Raw genomic sequence first — 23,029 nt, 5'->3', positions numbered from 1 at the left:
TCAGATAGAAGTAGAAACAACACAATACATAACATAACTAGTTTAACTAAGAACGTGTTGTCTACACTTGACATTTACCTAGGTGTGATTATGTCATCATTCGCAGATTGAATGCAGGGGATTGTTAACTACTGGTGTTGAGTATGATGTTTATTACTATCATTTATTATTATAGTCCAGTGCAGTCATTTGATCTATTTTTTGTATCACTTCAGCAGCATTAGAGCGAATATCTATGTTGAATATTAGTTATATATATAATTAAATTGAAATCCTACCAGTACTTAGCTAGACGCGTGGAAAAATATAGCAGCTTGCCATTTTCTCTATACAATCTCTTACGAAGTTGATAGTTATTGCATTAATACAACCATTTTTTAGTATATAAAAATAAAACTCAATGATACAAATTACTATGGAACTTATATTTTCGGTTATCACCCTTCGAATTAGACAGTAGTATACTAGAACCATTCATTCTAGCCTAATTGTATAATTACTTAATATATATTCGGATATTTGCAATGAATGTAACACTGTAGGGTATTTATCTCATTAGTAAGCCACGTCATTTCTACTGTTATTTCATAATTAAATTGAAATCCTACCAGTACTTAGCTAGACGCATGGAAAGTTATAGCAGCTTGCTATTTTCTCGTTACAATCTCTTACGAAGTTGATAGTTATTGCATTAATACAACTGTTTTTTTTAACACATACGTTTAAATCATGTATGTGTTTAATATATCTTACATACGAAATGTGGAAGCGCGTCTTCAATGTGCCTTAAATGTGTCCTAAACGTTTTTTACATGTGTCTTGCATGTGTCTTAATTGCTTTCAGTCTACAGCAGAACTAGCATATATGTGATGCAAGAGTTTAAAAGGCAGTGTTAGTTTTATAAAGTGTGTCTGTGTTGTATGCAGCCGGCATTGGCCACTCATGTATATATCGCCCATTTACCAATCACCCCGAACCTACAACGTATGTATCTATTGCACATCCATTTTGTCGAGCGATTATAATCTGCATTATTGTGATGTGTATTGGCTGTTTATGACAGTTGAAGGCTTTGCATGGTAAAGGAAGGCTTTACATGGTAGTGGCAGGTTTTACATGGTAGTGGCAGGCTTTACATGGTAGTGGCAGGCTTTACATGCTTGTAGAACACCGAACCACAGAAGCAGACCATCTCACAGCCCTAACTATAATGATGGAAATATAGGTGGTAAAATAACGGTAATGGATGTAATGGTGGTAATGACGACAAAGAGAATAATGATGACAGCATTTTGGTGAATCAGCTTTAACAATCTCGAGTTTAGATGGCCCACCTTCTCTATGTCTATACCTAACACACCAGATAGTTGAATCAGCTTTAACCCATATTATCCCAAGGTCTCAAATTTTTATAATTTTTTGATATGGTTTAGCTTTTGGGCACTGAATGAAGGAATGGCTATGGATTTTTTTTTTAAATCAATACTTTTTTAAATATCGATTTTTTAAAAAAACGTCCCATAAATGGGACGCTAGCAACGAACGGCCCCATGTACATTTATTGAAAAATAAAATCATTGATCACGAAATATGGCTAATCACGCGAAAATTAAGCTTTATACTGATTTTGTATTGTTAGACCAATGATTACATTGTTTAGGACAGCTAAAAATAATGATAATGATCAATTGGGTTAGCCATACCATGGTCTAAAATGCAGAAATTTTGTTCAAAAGTCTAGTTTTCTTTCAATCTAGCATCCATCAAAGTGAATAACACTTGGAAATAAGTAAAGCTGTGACTAGTACAACTAATTATACATACATGATCACAAATATTGTTATTATTCATCGAAACTGTAATATAATTAAATATAAATAATTGATTTTTGGGGGGGCGTACTTGAAATTTTCAGGGGGGGGGGGGACTTAAATTTCAGGGGAAGGGTGGACATTGGTAAAAGTATGTTTTGTAGATAAATTCCGTTTTGTTCTGGGGGCAGAGCCCCCCCCCCCCACCCCTCTCCGAAATGATGCCTGAAAGAAACTCTACCCTCAGTGAATTTGCAAAAGACGATCCGGTCCAGTCCCAGATGTCATCCAGCCATCTTCTCTTTTGTTACCCTCACTATTCCCCCCCCCCCCCCTCACAGGCGTACATTAGGACATCAGACATCTTATGTCTAGGGCACGGATCTGTTTCTGGGGGCTTGTATTGAGTGTTCATGGCTCTCATCCATGTATGCACCTCACTATGCGAACAGCTCCCAATCTAACACCAGGAATCTCCTTAAAAAGTTAACAAAGTAAAACTGGTATCGGGAACCTTTGGATGGGAATATTATTGGGGCATGACACTAGTACACAGCTAATTCACATTTCTGCTATATGTAGCTTGAGCTCTTATATGAAGAGAGTTATCCGACCCCCATGACTGAATTATTTCACCTCAATCGTGGCCATTGTTATTATTCTGGTTTGTTATAATTTTAATATCACACGCTAGTAAATTTACAGCAATACTAAATTAGTTTGTATTCAATGATATTAAATACTTCAGTAAGCGTAATTCTGAAAACTTAAAAATAAAATGTAAGTTTTTCAATATTTGCAATTTTTAATACAATAATATATAAGAAAATATAGGTGAAGGTCATAATTAAATATCTATAAATAATACTTAACCTTCTAAAGTCAACAGTTAACAAAGTCAACAATTGTTTCACCATAATTAACCATTTAACATAAATATTTGCATCTGTGCTTCTCGCTAGTGTCCAATAAATGTGACGTTTGTGTAACAATCTGCATAAATATAGGTCAAGGTCATAATTAAATATCTATAAATAGTACTTAACACCCCAAAGTCAGCAGTTAACATAGTCAACAATTGTTTCACCATAAATAACCATTTAACATAAACATTTGCATATGTGTTTCTCGCTAGTGTCCAATAAATGTGACGTTTGTGTAACTATGTACATGGGGCAATTCGTTGCTAGCGTCCCACTTATGGGACGCTTGTTGTACACTTGATATAACGAAGTAGTAAAAAAAATTGTTATTCTTGAATTTTTATCAGATAGAAATATGGTACTGCTACAAGTTTCAAATGTATTTTGCACTTAAAATGTTAATATTTTAGAAGATATGCATTTTCCTGTGCGCATGTTTTCTTTTTTCCGCCATTTTGACAACTCCTGCAAATCCGGCACTATAACATTTTTCTAAATTAATTTTTTTCACAAAACACACACAAATTCAATAGTCTAACCATTTTCAAATACAATGAAACATAATTTGTGTTTTAACTAGTTTTTAATAAATTTTAGCAATTTTTTTACAAGCGTCCGATAAGTGGGACGCTAGCAGAATATGGGTTAACAATGTCGAGTTTAGATCGTCCACCTTCTCTATGTCTATACCTAACACACCAGATAGTTGAATCAACTTTAACAATCTCGAGTTTAGATCGCCCACCTTCTCTATGTCTATACCTAACACACCAGATAGTTGAATCAGCTTTAACAATGTCGAGTTTAGATCGTCCACCTTCTCTATGTCTATACCTAACACACCAGATAGTTGAATCAGCTTTAACAATGTCGAGTTTAGATCGTCCACCTTCTCTATGTCTATACCTAACACACCAGATAGTTGAATCAACTTTAACAAAGTCGAGTTTAGATCGTCCACCTTCTCTATGTCTATACCTAACACACCAGATAGTTGAATCAACTTTAACAATGTCGAGTTTAGATCGTCCACCTTCTCTATGTCTATACCTAACACACCAGATAGTTGAATCAGCTTTAACAATGTCGAGTTTAGATCGTCCACCTTCTCTATGCCTATACCTAACACACCAGAAAGTTCACCCTTGACACACATCTCTTTGTATGTTGACCAGATTGAAAATGTCTTGAGACAGTGGCTCATGTTTTCATTTTCCAGAATAGAAAAGACTTAACATGTAACATTCAGCTCCTTAGGAATATGTTTATAAGCAGCATAAACAGTCAATAATATGTAAGCTTTTTTCAAAAAAACTTTATTTCGATAATTGTAGTTTCTTAAAATTTGGAAATTTAAAAAAAGTAATACAATCGATGAATTTAAATTGCTTGAAGTAGTTAAAAGATACACATTAAAACACGACTATATGATTAAGAAAATAAATTATTATCGGTCTTCTTTTCTGTCTACATTGACTATTGTAGTGTAGGTTCCTGGTTCTACATTTATATTTAATAACCAAATACGCAGTTTTTCTATCTACCAACACGAAGTTTTGTGTCAACAATTGTGGGTCAAGCCTACGCTTTCCTGCCATATGCGTATCCGGTAGTATTTTATAATTGACACGTACCAATATTCATCCCACCCTCACCCCCTTTTACACCACTTAACTGATAACCTTGTTCAGCTTTCCCTTCGCCTATTGCGACCCTGAGTGTTTGTTGTTTAAGCACTGAATGATAGCGACACAAGTCCATCGACGTCAACAGCTGTAACTTAACGTAAAGGATTCTCATTTTGAAGGTTCTACCCCCCCCCCCCTCAATCCTGACTACTCCTCCATCTGCCATCTTTATCATTTTCAGTTTACTTATCTTTTTTAAAAATTAAGTAGTTTTCAATTACCTTGTTTCATCCGCCATCAGTGAAATGAATTTCAAATGGTTTGAAGTAGTAAAAACATACACATTATAGAACCTCAATGCGAATAATAATCAATTCCTTTGTTTGTTTTTAATTTCTAGACGCTTTCCGGTTGCACTACAAGCATACTAGACAACAAGGGCCTACCCACGTAGCCCACCCCTCCCATTCGACACTCCTTAACTGATCTAACCTTGGCCAACTTTCCCTTGGCCTACTGCGTTCCAGATTACTATACATTACTTTAGCACAGGGGTCTCCAAACTTTTCAGCTCGAGGGCCGCATTAACTATCAGATATCAGTTGGGGGGCCAGAGTTTCTTCAAGACATCTCTTCGGAGTGGTCCCCCCCCCCCGCCCGAAGAAAATGTACCGCCCCCCCCTAACGAAATATAATTTATATAGAAATATATACAAATTTCAATTGTCCGTCCCCCCCCCCCCCGCCCCGGAGAAAAAAGTGTGAAAGAAACACTGTGGGTGGCCCACAACACACTCGAGGTCCAAGTTTGATCTCAAACTGTTCTTCGCGTATTTCAATCTTGAAAATATTTGTTCACACAGGTAATTTTGTTCCAAAATTTGAAAGGTATTTTGATGCTAAACTTTTAATATTAGGAAAATCTTCCTTTTGCAAAAACTTATAAAAACCCACCCGCCCTTCTTTGAACGTGTCTCTAATGACCTCCAGCTGCAGTTCATCTTTGCAATTGGCCACATTTGCTTCAAATGGGTTCTGAAACATTTTCATTTTTCTGCTCTTGAATCCAAGTCAGAAAACCGCTACTGAAACTGCAGCTGAAGGTCTTTGATGATCTCGTATGCAAATGACGTGGGGAACTCAGTGGTTGCTTCAGCCGTAAAGACCTTTCACTACTAAGAGTGCGTCAAGTTGTTGGCTTGTACTTGTTCCAAAAACATGACAAGTTTGGATCTGAAAGCCTTTAGATGGGTGTATAGATCAGAAACTAAATTTCCATCTCTTGTAGTTTTAGGTTCAGAAAATTTAAATGACTAGTCATTTTTGCAGCAAAGGCCGATTTCTTTACCCACTCTTCATCAGACAGTAAGTGCATCAGCTTGTGGCTTGCCTTTACTTTCAAGGAAGTCACCTATTTCCTTTCTTAACTTAAATACTCTGCTCAGAAAAATTTCTCGCAAATTAGCCATCTTACTTTTGTGAAATATGGTAAATCTTGCGAATCTGTGTTTCTATCTTTTAACATGTCTCTGAACTATCTATATTCTCTTAGGTAACAGTGCCATACATTCTAAGTAGGGAAGCCAGCTCTTGTGTTATGTTTATGTCTTCATCCACACCTCTAATGAACAAAAGCAGTTGAGATGTGGAACAGCTGTCCAGCAACTGATCCATTACAATTAAAAAATTGCGTACCTTGCTTTCATTTTTCGCTATTTGAGTCACGATGTTTTCACCAATGTCTGCAACACGGCGGATAATAGTATTTGCACCCAAAGCTACATTTCAAATTGTTTTGAATTTTCTGGGCATAGTTTCTCAGCCACCTCTAACAAACATTTATTCCATGGACAAAAAGATCGACGCGGGCCGGATGAGAGGACCTCGCGGGCCGCATCTGGCCCGCGGGCCGTATTTTGGAGACCCCTGCTTTAGCACGATAATAAAAATCGTAACTAAATTCTACAGGCAATTCTCATCACAATGATATACATTGTTGTTCTAGAGGCTACAAGGCTTAAGTGTTTAATGTTTAAGCTCTAAATAATATCGACACAAGTCAATAGCTGTAGCTTAACGTAAAAATGGTAGTCGTTTTTGGGGTCCATGGGGGGGGGGGGGTTTATAACCCCCCTAACCCCCCCTGCCTACGCCGCTGACTGTTATTATATTGTTTCTGCTTGACCAATATAGGTCAGGGGTCGGCAACCTTTTGAAGCGGAAGAGCCAAAAGTTACAATTTTCAAAATTTCCCTGGTTTTAAAGAGCCACTAACATTTATTTTATTTCAAATATTTTATTTTTTTATTAAGATTATTAGTATTTGTTCAAGGAGCTGGAGAGCCGCATCCTGATATCAAAAGACCCGCATGCGGCTCGCGAGCCGCAGGTTGCCGACCCCTGATATAGGTTATTGTCTGATCATATAAGTGTTATCGTTAAAAAAAGTTCGCATGGAAATGTATTCTCCGGCAATTATTACTATATCGGATAGATCAACTGTCTAATATAATCTTATTTACATAAGACCCTGTTTTCAATTTTTATAATTTAAGCATTTATAAATGCAATTTAACATTTGATCTTAAATGTTTAATTTTACATACGTTTCTTTTTTAGATTTCTTGTTATTATTCTATAATAAAATGGCCATTTAAAAAAAAGAATTAAATATTTATCAAAACGAATTTCTTCTCATATTTTTGTATGAATTGTCTCCCTTATATTTTAATCGAAGTACTAAATGGCAATAGTTATTTATAATTATGCCTATTTATTTTATTTAAACTACAATTTAATTTGTTCAAGACAGTATCTATGCTGATTGAGAACTCTAAGCGATACAGTATACAACATTTAATGCCTGGTAAAAAAAGTAAAATAATATTTTTAACTTAAAACTTTTATTATTGTACTCTTGCAAACAATCATTACATAAAGGAATTAACAGACATTATAAACCGAACAATCAAACTCTATGGCTTGTTTTGGATATGGTAATTGTTTGACAACATAAACACAATGGTCAGCAAGGGGGGGGGGGGGTGATTCTGTGCTCAGGAATTTATCATATAGCCGTAGTATTCCATCTCCTTTTTCAAAAGATATGGTGTCTTACAAACTGCAGAATCATTAGAGTCAATTGATGCCATAATGCCATAAAGTCCCCATTCAGTGGAAACATCACCCGTACTTTTCTTTGTTGTTCTGCTAGATAACCAGCTACGTTAGGTATGATTGATATGTTTCTAAAATCTATTATTTCTATCGTCCACAGATATTTCTTTCTTTCTGTGACAAAATTGACGTTAACATACTAGAACGCAAGTCTCATCGTCAATTGAACAGACCTAATCTGTTGTCTTTGATAAATGTATAACACTTTGCTTCCGTTTTTATGATTAATGTAGTCACCTCTTATTTTAAGACACCTGTATGAATAAAGCTAAACCTGTTTCCGTGTATCAATATATTTTCTTTATAATTTAATAGTATGCAAATATTGGCCTTTTGCAGTATATACAAATAAAATTCAATGGCATCAAGTGCAGTTGAAATAACTTTTAATTTATCGCCTTTGAAATGTTATGAAATAAGACGGTAGTATATTGGAAACATTCATTTTTATTAGGTTAGGTTAGGTTTTCCTGTCGCCCCTCTGGGCAAGAGATTTTAGGCGCCTCTGTCCTGGGCTAGGCTCGGGGGGGGGGTGAGGGTCTGGCTGTTTGCAAGTCGTTAAAAAACGTGACGTCATTTGTGGTACCCCCCCACCCCAAATCAGAAGGTTATCCGACGTGGAGGTTGTTCTTGTAAAAAAAAAACATCTTTTTTGGATGTCTATATAATTCACACTAATAGAGTTACATTCAACTTAAATATATCCGTTCCCATTTGGAAAATTTAACCCATTATGTACATTTTTTTAACAATGTTCAAGTCAGTCAATAATATTAAAGTGTATGTGTGCTTATTTTAATTAACTCAAATATTCAATCAAGATAAATAAACTGTCGATTTAGAATTATTTTAATTTTTAACGAGCATTTATATTTACCAATCAATTAACTTTTTCTTATTCTAAAAAACAAACTGCAGGTTTGTAAAGCCAGCTGTATTAATACATATTTTAAATAACAGTAATAAACAAACTACGATTTACAACAGCATTACAATAGTATTAATAGTATTTGCAATTTCAACATGATTTTTAAAATGTTTTTAAAAACTATTCGTATTTGATAGAATGGCATTATTTAAAACCCTTATTAAAACATTGCGATTATTTTACAACTGTTTTTGAAAAATTAGAAAAACTCAGCGGAAGAAACAATCCTATCCATTCGTATCGCGGGGAGTTCTATTTAAAGCTCTTTGTGTCAACTTCAGAGTCCTTTCCCTTAGTTCTTAACCTACTGATTGCTGGTAGCGAGATATTTGTCCTTACTTTTTGAGTTGATTAAATCATTAGTACCCCAGTTACATAATTGTATATCCCCGTAAGTTACAACATCATCCTCACATCGAACCGTTTCCGATTGGAAAATAACACAAGAACAACATGTTAACTTTATTCTGTAGGCCTCATAGATCTAACATCAAAACAAATCATGACCCGCTTAATATTAGACGTCCACAGCAAGTATTTTAGCTCAGTGGTTCTTAAACTTGGTTCGATCGTACCCACCCATAGGTTTTGTGAGTCAGTCTAAAGGGTTCGGCGGAGGTCAAGACACACACCCGTCTTATATTATTCACTTTATGATTTTTCTCAGTGTGGATGATACTATTATATAGAAAAGGTCGGTGAATGCGCACATGAAATTGCTGTTAAGAACCATTGTTCTAGCTAGACTAGGCATAATGTATGTGTGTTAATCTACTAGGTTAATGCTGTGCACGGTTTCAATATATTATATCAACGTAATCGATAGTAATACAATTTTATTTTAATCATCATCAAATTGCTGTAACGGCATTGTAACCAAAAAAAAAAAAAAAAACAACAAACAAACACAATTAAATCTAGCTTGACGCAGTTAATAAGGTGCGCGGACCTTTGACCACAGGTGTTTTGACCATAGGGGTTTGACCACAAGTGTTTTCTCAGCAGAGGGTCTTTGATCACAGGTGGTTTGTCAACGGGTGTGTGATCACAAGCGCCTTGTCCGCATTTGACAACAGATGGTTTGTCCATATATGTGTCTTTGATCACAGGTTTTTTTTGTGTTCATATAGGGTCTTTGATCACAGGTAGTTTGTCCAATGCTGGCGTTTGATAAGAAGCGCTTTGTCCATATATTGTAAGGATTAATTTTGAACGTTGTGTAATTATATTTTAAATTGCGGCAGGATGTAATAATATGTTAATTCATCATGTATAAATACAAGTAATCTAAACCCTACTAGTATTACTTCTTTTACTTTGACTATACCAGGGATCTGCAACCTGCGACTCGCGAGCCGCATGCAGCTCTTTTGACGTCAAGATGCGGCTCTCCAGCTACTTGCACAAATACTAATAATCTTAATAAAAAATAAAATACTTGAAATAAAAAAAAAAATGTTAGTGGCTCTTTAAAATCAGGGAAATTTTGAAAATTTTAACTGTTGGCTCTTCCGCTTCGCAATATTGTCGACTCCTTGACTATACTGTTGGCATGTTTTTTTTTTAATCCTTTGTTATCCTTTATATTTATGTATTTTAAATTACATCTACATTATTTATTTGTGAAACTTGTTATATGTCGCATTATTTGTGTTCCATTTATGTTTAAAATAAATTATTTGAGGCGTAGCACCAGCCTTTATGTGGAGACTAAAATATCCAATTTGGGTGAGCTCCTTGCCCATGATATCTTGGCATCCTTGAAGGGCACAGATAAAGAATGGCTGGTTGATCATCTGTATGCCTTTAACAGCGGAGATATTGACACATTCATAGGACTGAAGGATAAATGGTCTACTCAGCCGGATCTGAAAGTCAATGAACTTGTAACTAGGAAACAAGATCAATCTGTTATGTTTGGTGGAGATGACATTCCAAAGGCCAGCAACAGATACACAACGGACATTTGATAGTATTGCCCAGACTGTCAAAATTAACACAAATCTGGTTGAGCTATTAGTCATGAATGCTGTGAGGCTTGGGTTAGTGAGAGAATCTATTGATGAAATAGAACAGAAATGTCACATGACATGGTTACAGCCTAAAGGATCGCAAACAGATTTCCGGCATGCAAAATCGCTTTGAGTTGTTTGGAAAAGATATTGGCTTGATGGAACGCTTGGTACAAACAGCTACTTATGGTATTCTCAAATAATTATTGAGGCAGTAGCCTATTGCATTTTTTCTTCTTTTTTTTTACTCTATTTGGTTTAGATCGATTTTTTTTTATTAACCATAAACAACTGCACGTATATAAGTATAAATAAAGCTAGGTTGCTTTATTATATGTAAAGAAATAATAGTCAGTAATGATTGTAAGTTTTGATACTTGTAAAGGAAATATATAATTTGGTCACTTATCATTTGATTAAATGCCCGTGAAATACATTACAATTTAAATAATAAAAAAAAAAGTTTATTCTGACAAAGGAACAATTAACATAAGGGACAGTCGTAATGGTCAATACAATTATGTTCACCAGTGTGACTTGTTGGGATTAAAATGCATAACTTGTTGTCTTCAATCGATACATGGCATGTTGTCTACACTCGACACATAACATGTTGTCTACACTCGACACATAACCTGTTGTCTACACTCGACACATAACCTGTTGTCTACACTCGACACATAACCTGTTGTCTACACTCTACACATAACCTGTTGTCTACACTCGACACATAACCTGTTGTCTACACTCGACACATAACCTGTTGTCTACACTCGACACATAACCTGTTGTCTACACTCGACACTTAACATGTTGTCTACACTCGACACATAACATGTTGTCTACACTCGACACATAACCTGTTGTCTACACGTGACACAGAGAGTAACATGTTGGTGTGAGGGGATATGTTTTGGTGCACTCTATCAAATGCAATTTGTTTGATTGTGTATGTGTGTGTGTGGGGGTGACACATTTAAGTGTGATGGAAACTACATTTTTTTTCGAACGGACTCATTGCAGTTGTGTTTTATTTTCAACTGTATTAAATAACACTGTCAGTTATCTAGTACCAGTGAAGTTTGAAGACATTCATTAAATTGAAATGATTTTAAACTTAGTGACATGATTTAATCTACACCAGACACACTGACAGACAAACAGACAACCAAGCATGCTCCGTATTTGCATCTTTACTTAAATCTATATATAAGCCATTGGTTAAAAAATATTGACTTTCTGAATTATAATACATGAAAGATAGCTCCAACGTTTAGTGAAATATTGAGTGCAATATTTGTGGAGTACATAATTTCATATATATATATATATATATATATATATATATATATATATATATATATATATATGTTTTTTCTAACATTTTGTAATTTATCGAAAGTAGAAAATTAACCACACGTACATGAAAACAAAAACTTTTTAAAAACATTCTTTCATTTTTTTTTAACTTCAAACTTTGACTTTCAATTAAATAAAACGTAAATGAAAACACATAATTAAGTTGCGTCTCTTCATTTATTTGACTGAAGTAAATCGGTGCACCGAAATGGTTCATTTTACAATTTAAACCACAGTTGTTAGTTAATTCGCGTTTTTAATCGACAAGTTTTGATCTTTGAGTTTATGACTGTCAGATTCTGATAATAAAGTAAATTGTATAAAAAAAAATAGCCATCATGTAGAGAATAGTGGCACTGGCAGCAATATTATCCAACACTTATTAAAACATATTTCTCCAAATTCTAAAGATAGTTCTGCACAACCTTAGCCATACATTCCCCCGTGTAGCTACCCATGTCTAGGGAAGTTAAGAAAAAACGTGTAACGGGTAGCTCATCATCTGGTGAAACATACCTCACAATCACAGTCAGCTAATCAATTTTCGTCCGTTTTTACGGTTCTTTAATCACACATGGTTTATTCTTAATTAGTCAAATAAAAAGAAATAATAACATGCAGTAACGTCTATTCCTGATTCTCTTGTTTGGCTAGAAAGAAAATGATTTGCTGTTTGTTATTGATCTGCTCTGCTTGTTGGCAGTCTATTGTTTAGTCATTTTGGGGCTTGTTTTTTTTAATATCACTTTTTAATACAAAACTAAACTTGCATATCAGTTGCAATTTATTTAATTTAAACTGTACAAGGGAGATAACATTAGGGAACGTGCATAATAATCGCTATCTAATTCGTTATAATAAAGAATTAAAACGCTTTATGAAAAAATACGGATAAATTTTACTAATCTACTTTATTTCTTTAAAACTGTGAAGATTATGAAGCAGCATGCTTATTTTAAATTTAAAAAGTATATAATATTATACTTTAAAACAGTGATCTTTGCGCATACATGTTTCTGAAAAACGCAAAACATGACATTCAACGACGTTTATTCTTTTTTCATGATGTGGGAAAAAAATTTTTTTCAGAGAAAATATTAACCTGTACACTGTATCGATATGATTATGTCATAATCATAACTAGGAAAGCAAGGGTCTCACATAGACGTTGTCAGGATCATGTGATATACTGGTAGGCAAAACGTACAGTACATAATCATTTAGTGAATGATGATGTTACATCTGTTACATCGTCACCATCAAGTCGGCCAGCTTGCTATTTTGTTATTTTTTTTAAAAATTAAGTAAACATACAATTCTATACAAAATTATCTTACATTACATTATATCTACTTATATAATTATACGTTACTCTTGCTGAAATGTGAAGATCAGCCAGTCTACATCTATTATTAGCAAATCCTAAATGTTGTTATAAGACTAATATATTCTGACAGACTGAAGTTAAATATAGGCCTACACATAGCGTGTCGTCCGCGTTATAGAAAGCCGAATACATATGTTGTAGTTGATGCGAACATAGTTTTCTGGGGGAATATTTATACCAGTGTCCGATAATAGAATCTTCTTTAAAAAAGGCGTGTTAGGTTACTGGTAGTTAACTAAATACACATATTGCTGGCTAATGTCAATGCTAACCCTGTCCCTAACACTAACCCCAACAATAGTCCTACCATACGCCTAACCCTAATTTCTAACCATAAAATTAATCGAGATTATAATACTACTAACAACCCAACACACGTATTTTATTATCGGACATCAGTATCTAAAATCACCCGTTTCATGTAACATCGACAAGTTTTGTTATAACAATAAGTGTAAGCATATACACTACGTTGTATCAAAAGCAGATTACATATATGTGATTTGTCACATACAATTTCTATTTTTTTTTTTCGAAAATCTAAGGGAAACATCACCGATTAAATAATGCTTTTAGAAGCATCAGAATGAAACGCATATTACAAATAAGCGAAATCAATATTTATAAAAATATGTAGCCTCGTGGGGATAAGTTTGACCGTGAATAAAATAATATTACTTTTATTTATTACTAATACGTTTACTTTTAAGTCATAGTTTTTAATTATTTTTTATTAACGGTAAAAATTGTTTGTATTCCATTATTAAACTTAATTTTTCTGTTGTTATGTTTTATTATTTTATTTCTAACATAATCAATTAATTAAAAAGTGTAATTATAAGATATACGAGCCGACCCGCGGCATATCATACGCCGCTATTTAGTTGTTTTATTTTCTACTTTTCAGTAATTCATAATTTGTGAAATAGACAGTACCACTGCTGTCACTGAAAATATTTATTTTAAAACACTATCAGTAAGTCGTTAAGGACGATACCCCCCCCCCCCCCCCCCCCTCGTTTTCCCCCAACCCCTAACCCCCCCCCCCCCGCCCCGTGAAAGCAGCCTCTCCTCTTAGCTACCTCCCATAAGTTTACAGTCGTTTCAAACTAAATTATCTGCCCCTAATAGCCGTCACTGAACCCGGCTCTACGATTTGTAAACATTTAGCGTGACTTCCTAGAGAGGAAGAGAGGGGACTGCAAGGCGCGCTTACAGCTTGTTTTCTAACGTCTCCAAGAAGAGAATTATATATATAGATTATATATTTTTTTCGCAGATATCCTCAAGCATGGTAAATATTTAGAACTCTCTTCCCTTGATATGTAAATTTGGACGGCGGGTGTTGGTAAATAATTATTTTAATAGCAAAACAAAATAATTTTTAAAAATATTAATTTCTACTGCAATTTTCAGTGAGTTAGCTTAGACAATTTGCAGCATACCCGCCTCATTGATAGTGTGTCTCAATAGCTTTAGGCGTATCAGTATATTTCCAAATGTATCTTTAAACATTTGAGCATAATACAAGAACAATTTTAAAAATTGACTATGTATCTTTAAAACATTAAAATTAAAACAAAATAAACACCCACACAGGTCAGCAATTCGGGTGATATTATTTATGTAGTTGTTCTCTTCCCGGGTTTTTTAGTTACTTTATTAAAACCATAACAAAAACAACAACACAAATACCATTACGTGTGCCGTGAGAAAGGAGAACAAAACATGTTACAGATGTTCTAGAGAGCTGTATACAAAACGAGAGCATTGATTCTTAACCTGGTTTAAATATCTAATTCATAAAAAAAGGTGACATTTGTTTTACAGAGCCATTATAGTGAGACTCTCCTAGTTCATTCAAACCAAAACCTTAGAGAATTGTCTATCAACTGTTACTGTCCAGAGTAAATCATGAAAAAGCTATCATCTTTAAATTAGCCGTAGGTCAGTTTGGCAATCATATAAAGCTAGAAACAACACATTATACGCAACCATTTCTACATATCTGTTTTGGATAGCTATATAATTCCCATATATTGAGTTACAGTTACATTGAACTTAAATTAGTCCGCTCCAATTTGGCGAATTTAACCCGTTATATAAAAAAAAATAATATTTTTAAAAAATCGTGTTAAATCAGAGGCGTATCGAAGGGGGGGGGGGGGCGTGGGTGCGGAGCGCACCGGGTGATACCATTTAGGGGGGTGACACCAAGGCTAAAAATAGCAAAATATATAGAGAAAAAACATTGAGGGGGGTGCAAATCAAAAGTTTTAGCGGGGGGGGGGGGGAGGTGCAAATCGAAATTTTGAAAGTTTGTCCCCGGGAAGGGTCGCTACGCCTCTGGGAGGAGATACCATTAAGTGCCGCACCGGGTGTCACCCGACCTCGCTACGCCACTGTGTTCAATACTAGTAATTTATATGCGAAATTATTGTTATTAACTAAAATATTCAATCAAGGGAAATAATTATATTTTTTTACTATTTATTTTTTAACGAAAATTAATATCTACCAATCACTTACCATTTGTTATTCAGAAACAATTGCAGGTAGATAACCAACATATTTGTATAACCAACTGCATTAATAAATAGTTTAAACAATAGTAGGAAGTGATCGAAGAATTATTACTGTGATAAAATAGAAAATGCGTATTAATTAATTAATGTATGTATTTATTTATTTTTTTTAATGTGTGTATTCGATAGAATGACATTATTTAAAATGCTGATAAAAATATTCGGTGTTTTTATAATTGTTTTTAAATTTTTGCTAAAAATTAAGCTTAAGCAATGGTTAGGTCCATTTGAAATTTGCTAATTATGATTTTTAAGCTTTACTAACAATCGGATTTTCTCAGTGCAGGCGATATCACTATTAAGAAGGGTTCGGCCAATGCGCATATGAAACTGGTGGGGTTGGGTACCGTCAAAAAGTTGATAATTTTTGTTCTGGCTAAACTAAAAATGATGTCCTTTTGTTGATCTAAAAATTAATTGCTGTGTATTTTTTTCAATATATTATTATATCGCCTGAATCGATCAATAAATTAAGATTTGAAGTGGCTAACAATTGTAACCCTACACAGTTATTTGATTGAATATTGTTAGCCTTAATAAAACCATAATCCCAACAAGTCATACTGGTCAAAATAAATGTATTGACCATTACGACTGTCCCTTATGATAACCGATTTTTTTGTCAAAATGAACTTTAAAAAAAAGTCTTTTCAATTATAATTTATTTTACGGGCATTTAAACAAATGATTAGTGACTAAATGAAATTATTTCTCTTACAACATATCTAAACTTACAATCATAAGTGACTATTGTTTCTTTACATATAATATAGCAATCTACCTTTATTTATAATTATATAATTGCTATTAGTTATGGTTAATGAAAAATAAAGCAATACAAAACGAATAAAATTTAAAAAAATGAAGATAAAATGCAAAAATGCTTTAAAAAATATTTGAGAATATCATTAGCGGTTGTTAGTAACAGGCATTCCTTTCATGACTAACAGCTCAACCAGATTTGTTTAATTTTGACAGTCTGGACAATACTATCAAATGTCCGTTGTGTATCTGTTGCTGGCCTTTGGAATGTCATCTCCATCAAACATAACAGATTGAACTTGTTTCCTAGTTACAAGTTCATTGACTTTCAGATCCGACTGAGTAGACCATTTATCCTTCAGTCCTATGAATTTGTCAATATCTCCGCTGTTAAAGGCATACAGAAGATCAACCAGCCATTCTTTATCTGTGCCCTTCAAGGATGCCAAATTATCATGGGCAAGGAGCTCACCAAAATTGTATACACCTCACCGATTACAGCTGCTAAACCGATATTAAAAGCCCATTTTGGCTTATCGACTTTTGGCATGTCTAAAAACCTAATGGCCTTTTGATAGTACTGAGTATGGTTGCTCATTAGTTTATGATAGTTGCTGGTTAGTTCATAGAAGCGTCCATTTACTGTGGTCACTCCATCTATATCATTTAAAATCTTATCTCACTCTTCCATTAGGGCCTTCACTGGAGGGAATTCTTTATTCCTGAGATAGATTTTACCCATTCATTTTTATTGCAATATTAAAATTACAAAATTGTAGCCTAATATGGTACAGCCTTATACAACCTAATCACGCCATCACCCCGTTCTGTATGTAGCTTACCGCCTTGAATATTGAAACAACGAGTTGGCATATTATGACGTTATAGTAATATTTCATATAAACTGCTTGAAATAACACATTATTAGATGACCTGACATATACCAGATTAAGATTTCATCATGCCATCCTTAAACAAAAACATGTCATATGAAACGTGAAATTGAATAATATATGTAAACTATTTGTTGTATTTATAATTATAAAGCCCGATATTAATTAACCTTTCAATAATTAACATGCTTTTAATTAGAATAATTAGACTAATCAGTAAAACTGAAACATTGTCTCTATATACAATCGCTGTTTCTTGCAATAATATAAAGCTTATTAACACGAAACATATGATTGTATAGACAGCGGTAGCTTATCCCCACTAACACCCCTGTCTATAACAACATATTTACAAATAAAGAACATTATAGAAGTTATTATCGTATAATGTATTTAATTAAAGTTTATTAAATGACATACACGTGTTTACAGTCACGCAATGTATTTATACGCCGACCCACATAATATGTTACGAAAATGTATATAGTAGTGTCCCAATGTTATATGTCATACTGAGTTTGAATATGATTTTAAATATGTTCATTACAAATAAATTAATAAGATTGAATTGTTAATTGTGTATAGAATGTTGTAGCACTTGAATAGAAAAGTTGATTCTATTATTTGTTTTGTTACTATCTAGTGCGTTTTATTATTGTTATGAATATGATAGAATGCACACTTCATACTTTTTTGATACAACAGTTTTAGTTTTTAAATTTCTGTTTTTACACATAAATATATGATAGAGTTAGCAAAACGATTATGTTATGGTTACTTATAGTTTGTACGACGTCTCACCTCAGCCTACAATCCCCCCCCCCCTTCAAAATTTCCGTTGAATGTGCTTTAAAGGGGAAGGCTCCAGTAAAAAAAAACTTTTTTAATACTCGTTAGAAAACAGTTTTTTCTTTACAGCTTTATTACGATACATCTGCATATGCATATCCACTAAAAAAGAAATTCGTGGAAAAATCTTGGTAACTATGACAACGGCGGCCATCTTGAAAAATTAACCCCTTCGTAGGTTTTCCACCATCCATAAAATATTATATTTTAAGCCCAATAAATAATGAATTCATAATATTGTTCCATATTTTGGGGCACTCAGCTAAAAATTGTAAGTGCATATCTTCAAAATAATGTATTAAGAATTTTCAAAATTTGTTTCCGTTCAAAACACTAGTTTTAATGCCCCAGAATTCCCCAAAATTATGTAATATTTTCCCATTGTTTGCCTGAACTCTGTCAACATAGAGTGTTTTAATTAATTTTTATTACAATTTATTAAAACAGTTTTTTAACGCGAAATAACAGTTAACATTCGTTTTCTAGCATTGCTTTTTATAATGCAAAACACCCCCCTCCCCCTCATCACACACAGTCACAAAATTACGGAACTCCTCTTTCCTCCTTAGAGTGTGACGTCATTTATAGACACCCCTAACCTGAGATAATTTTCTTCTCAATCGGCTTATGACAAATTCCCAAAAAAACATTAACGAATCTCGTTTGCCCGAACGCCGTTTGCCGGAAGTCGTTTTACCAAAACGTATTTACGACAAACTCCTTGTTAAGCATTGCGGTGTTTAACAGTTTAAAAAAAATAATAACGCAATTTAAACGTTATACACAATTAATATTTCATTCTGTATTGGTTAGAGTTCTAAATCAGTAAAAATTCTGTCTGGAACAAAAATGTGAGTTTTTGTCGTTGTTTTTAATGTATATACATTTCTGCCAAAAACCTTTGCCATTTTTTAAATGGGAAAAATTACAAGGGAGACAACGCTAAGCTAATTACTAAGCTGTCGGTTTTAGTAAATTTTAGACTGATATATTTAAAAAAAAAATGGTCTCAGGACGTTTTTTCAGACAAAACTATTTAAGGGTTTTAGAAAATATTTAAAATTTGTAGTCAATCTAATACACATAAAAAATCTTTCATGTTATAAAATTTGAAAAACCTTGATTATAATGTATACATTTTTCTAAGACAAGCAATTTATTTAGTGTAATTAACATTGCTCCGTTGTTGCCAGTTTTCAGAACATTTATTTTAACAATGTATGATCAGTAGTACTGTGTAGATCAGGGGTCGGCAACCTGCGGCTCGCGAGCCGCATGCGGCTCTTTTGATATCAAGATTCGGCTCTCCAGCTCCTTGAACAAATACTAATTATCTTAATAAAAAAAAAAATATTTAAAATAAAAAAAAATGTTAGTGGCTCTTTAAAACCAGGGAAATTTTGAAAATTGTAACTTTTGGCTCTTCCGCTCCAAAAGGTTGCCGACCCCTGGTGTAGATGTAGGTATAGATTCAATTATTCATTGACGATCTAGTTATAATTTCATTGAGCAACTGGATCTGTATAGGTTAGTTTGGGAAAATGCTTTGTGAGAAAAAAAATTACATTTATATGAAGGCATGATTGAACCATCGATATTTCCGAAATGTTCACGTCTTAGGAGTCATCCATAAATGACGTCACGCTTTTTTTGACGCTTTTTACCTCCACCTCTCCCCTCCGTCACACCTCGTCACAAAAAGCCAGACCCCAACCCCTGAAATGACGTCACACCTCAGCCTACAACCCCTCTCAAAATTGCATTTGAATTTATTTTTTTAAACATCGATATTTTTTTTCCAAAATCTTGTCTGAACTCTGTCAAAATTGAGTACTTTAATCAATTCATATTACAATTTATTAAAGCAGTTTTCTAAAAAGCGAAATAACGTCTAAAATTCTTTTTCTAACATTGCTTTTTTATAATGCGAAAGTGTGACGTCGAAACATCTGAATCCCCCCCCCCCCGCTCCCCCTCATCACACACCGTCACAAAATTATAGACCCCCCTCCGAGTGTGATGTCATTTATGGACGACCCCTTAGAAAAACGCATACAAAAAAGAAAAGTTTTCTAAATAGGTATAGAAATAAATTTTAATACAACATTTTTTTACAATTAAATTTATTCAATGATTCCTACAACAAAATTGTTTTTATTTTTATTAATCGTATAATCAATTATGTGTGTAATATTTTAATTTGTAGATGTATCATAGTTGCCGAATATGCATGTTTCTTTGTTTGTCTCCTTTATCGTGTCTCTTAAAAAAAGCAAATTAATCTGTAAGTATGTATTAAAAAAAAAATGAAAGCTGTCATATATGAGCACATAAAAGCAAGTCATATATTCAAATTTTTGTGATTATTTGCCTTATTGTAAAAATATGTTGCCATTTTAATGTTTCTTCATGTGATGTTTATTCAAAGAATAAATTTTAAAAATAAACACATTTTTGTTACATTTTGTAAAATAAGTAAACATTAAGTCATTATTATTGTGATTAATGTGTTATGTCTCATTCAAAATATATCTGACAATAAGGTTTATATTTTTATTATTACCATTCTACAAACCCAGCACCAACCAGATTTAGAAAAATAAACCGTGAGAATAGAAAGATGTAATAAATAAAGCATACTCTTCAACAGTTAACTCGTCTAGTGCTAAATACAGCCATAATGAATAAACAGTCGAAAGCGATAAAGCCATACTAAAACATCTATACTAAAATTAAACTAATCCCATAAATTAGAATAAACTTAAATAATTAAAATATGAGCCAAAAAATTTAATCTAAACATTATGAAGTGTTAATTATAACTTAAAAACATAAACATAAGTAAATCACGTTCATTGGACAAAATGAACGAACGCGGCTGAGACCGAAATTCTCGGTTCAAAACAGTTAAGTCTGCGCGCGCACAGATAGACGGTTTGCAACGAGAGTTTTAGACCTATCAAAACCGACTATCTTTTAAACCTGCTATAATTTTGTAAATATTAATAAAAGTCAGTTTAAAACGGTACATTATAGTCGGTAGAGAGTTTCTTCGCACATATCATTTAAAAACATTTTTTAGAGCGATCAACAATGAAATAATCAGTATTTTGTCTCTCCTGTAAAATTTACATTTTCGGTTTTAGACTGTTTGCGTGCGACCGAGACCATCGATATATATATATATATATATATATATATATATATATATATATATATATATATATATATATATATATATATATATATATATATATATATATATATATATATATATATATATATATATATATACTTCTTGTATTTTGTTAATCATACTTTGCCCCTTTTCTCAATAGCTTCCAATTCTTCATTAGACAGGGTTTCCGATGGTATTTCAGTGGAAGTTGAAATAATTCTATGCTTTGTCCAGAGGAAGGTGATTTATGTCCCTTAGGTGTAGCTAGGCTTTTAGATTCTCCTTGAGTGATATTAGCCGTTGTCGCTCTCTTGTCTCTAGAAAATTTACTGGCAGTATCTCTGGGTGGAAATTTGATTGAAGGAACATGAGGCTTGACTGCTTGGATAATTTTCCTTCTTGCTGCTGCAGCCATATTATTCTTTTTATAGGAAAACTATGCATTAACCACGTATCTTTATTGTTCCTTTTTTGGTGCGTAATTTTAACACTATAAGCACACAAAGAGCTTCAAAATGGTACTCTAAAGACTAAAAACGCATCTGATATTAACGCAACATGTTTATCATTTTGATAAACAATAAAAAAATAATTGCAATGTTTTCATTAGCGTTTTAAATATATCCATTATATCTAATATAAAGACAATAGAAATCATAAAATAAAATAAAATCTACAACACAAAACATGTCCTACATTAATTTTATTTTATTACGGAGTTTACTGTTTACTATTGTTTTATTTATTAATACATATAAGTATACACATCATTTAGTTTCCTCCCTGCATTCGATTCTAAAAAAGGAATGGTAAGTGATTTGTAAATGTATAGTGTTGTAAAATATTAAAATGAATCTATTGTGTTCCTATCTTGATTAAATATTTTCGTTAATAAAAAAATAAGTGTGCACTTTATTATTATTGATTGAAATGAACATAATTTTAACAATACATATTTTTCTTTACATAACTGCCTAAATTCGCCAAATTAGAACGGAAACATTTAAGTTTATTGTAGCTCTATATGTGTGAAATATATAGCTATCCAAAAGAGATATGTAGAATGGGATGTGTATAATGTGTTGTTTCTACCTATATATGATTGTCAAACTGATCTACATCTAAGATGATAACTTTTATGATTTTGGCTCAGTTATGTATCGTAAAATGGGTGACGGAGTATTGGGAAGCGAGAGACTTAGTGGCACTGGCAACAATGTTATCAGAAACTTATTAAAACTTTCGCTCCACATTATGAAGGTAGCTGTGCACAATATTAGCCATACATTCCCCCGTGTAGCTACCCATTCCTAGGGAAGTTAAAAAAACGTGTTGGCAGTCAATTGTTGAGTCATTTTGATGTTCCAAAGTAAGTTGGGGAACTAACATAATATCTGTTTAATGTCTGTTTAGGGGTCGTCCATAAATGACGTCACACTCAAAGGGTTGGAGGGGTCTGTAATTTTTTGACGGTGTGTGATGAGGTGGAGGTCAGATGGTGTAGCGTCATTACATTATAAGAAAGCAATGTTAGAA

General features: G+C 33.3%; 1 pseudogene; it reads right to left on the bottom strand.

Annotated features, from left to right (window-relative positions):
- LOC131939061 (26S proteasome non-ATPase regulatory subunit 13-like) overlaps positions 1-21,908 on the bottom strand; it is an 83,344-nt pseudogene extending 61,436 nt beyond the window's left edge.
- Positions 21,909-23,029: the final 1,121 nt, after the last annotated feature.

The sequence above is a fragment of the Physella acuta genome, unplaced genomic scaffold (assembly GCF_028476545.2).
Source record: "Physella acuta isolate Inbredline_101_S28 unplaced genomic scaffold, ASM2847654v3 ptg000264l, whole genome shotgun sequence".
Classification (NCBI taxonomy): Eukaryota; Metazoa; Mollusca; class Gastropoda; family Physidae; genus Physella; species Physella acuta.
This window is presented reverse-complemented; position numbering and strand designations above follow the sequence as displayed.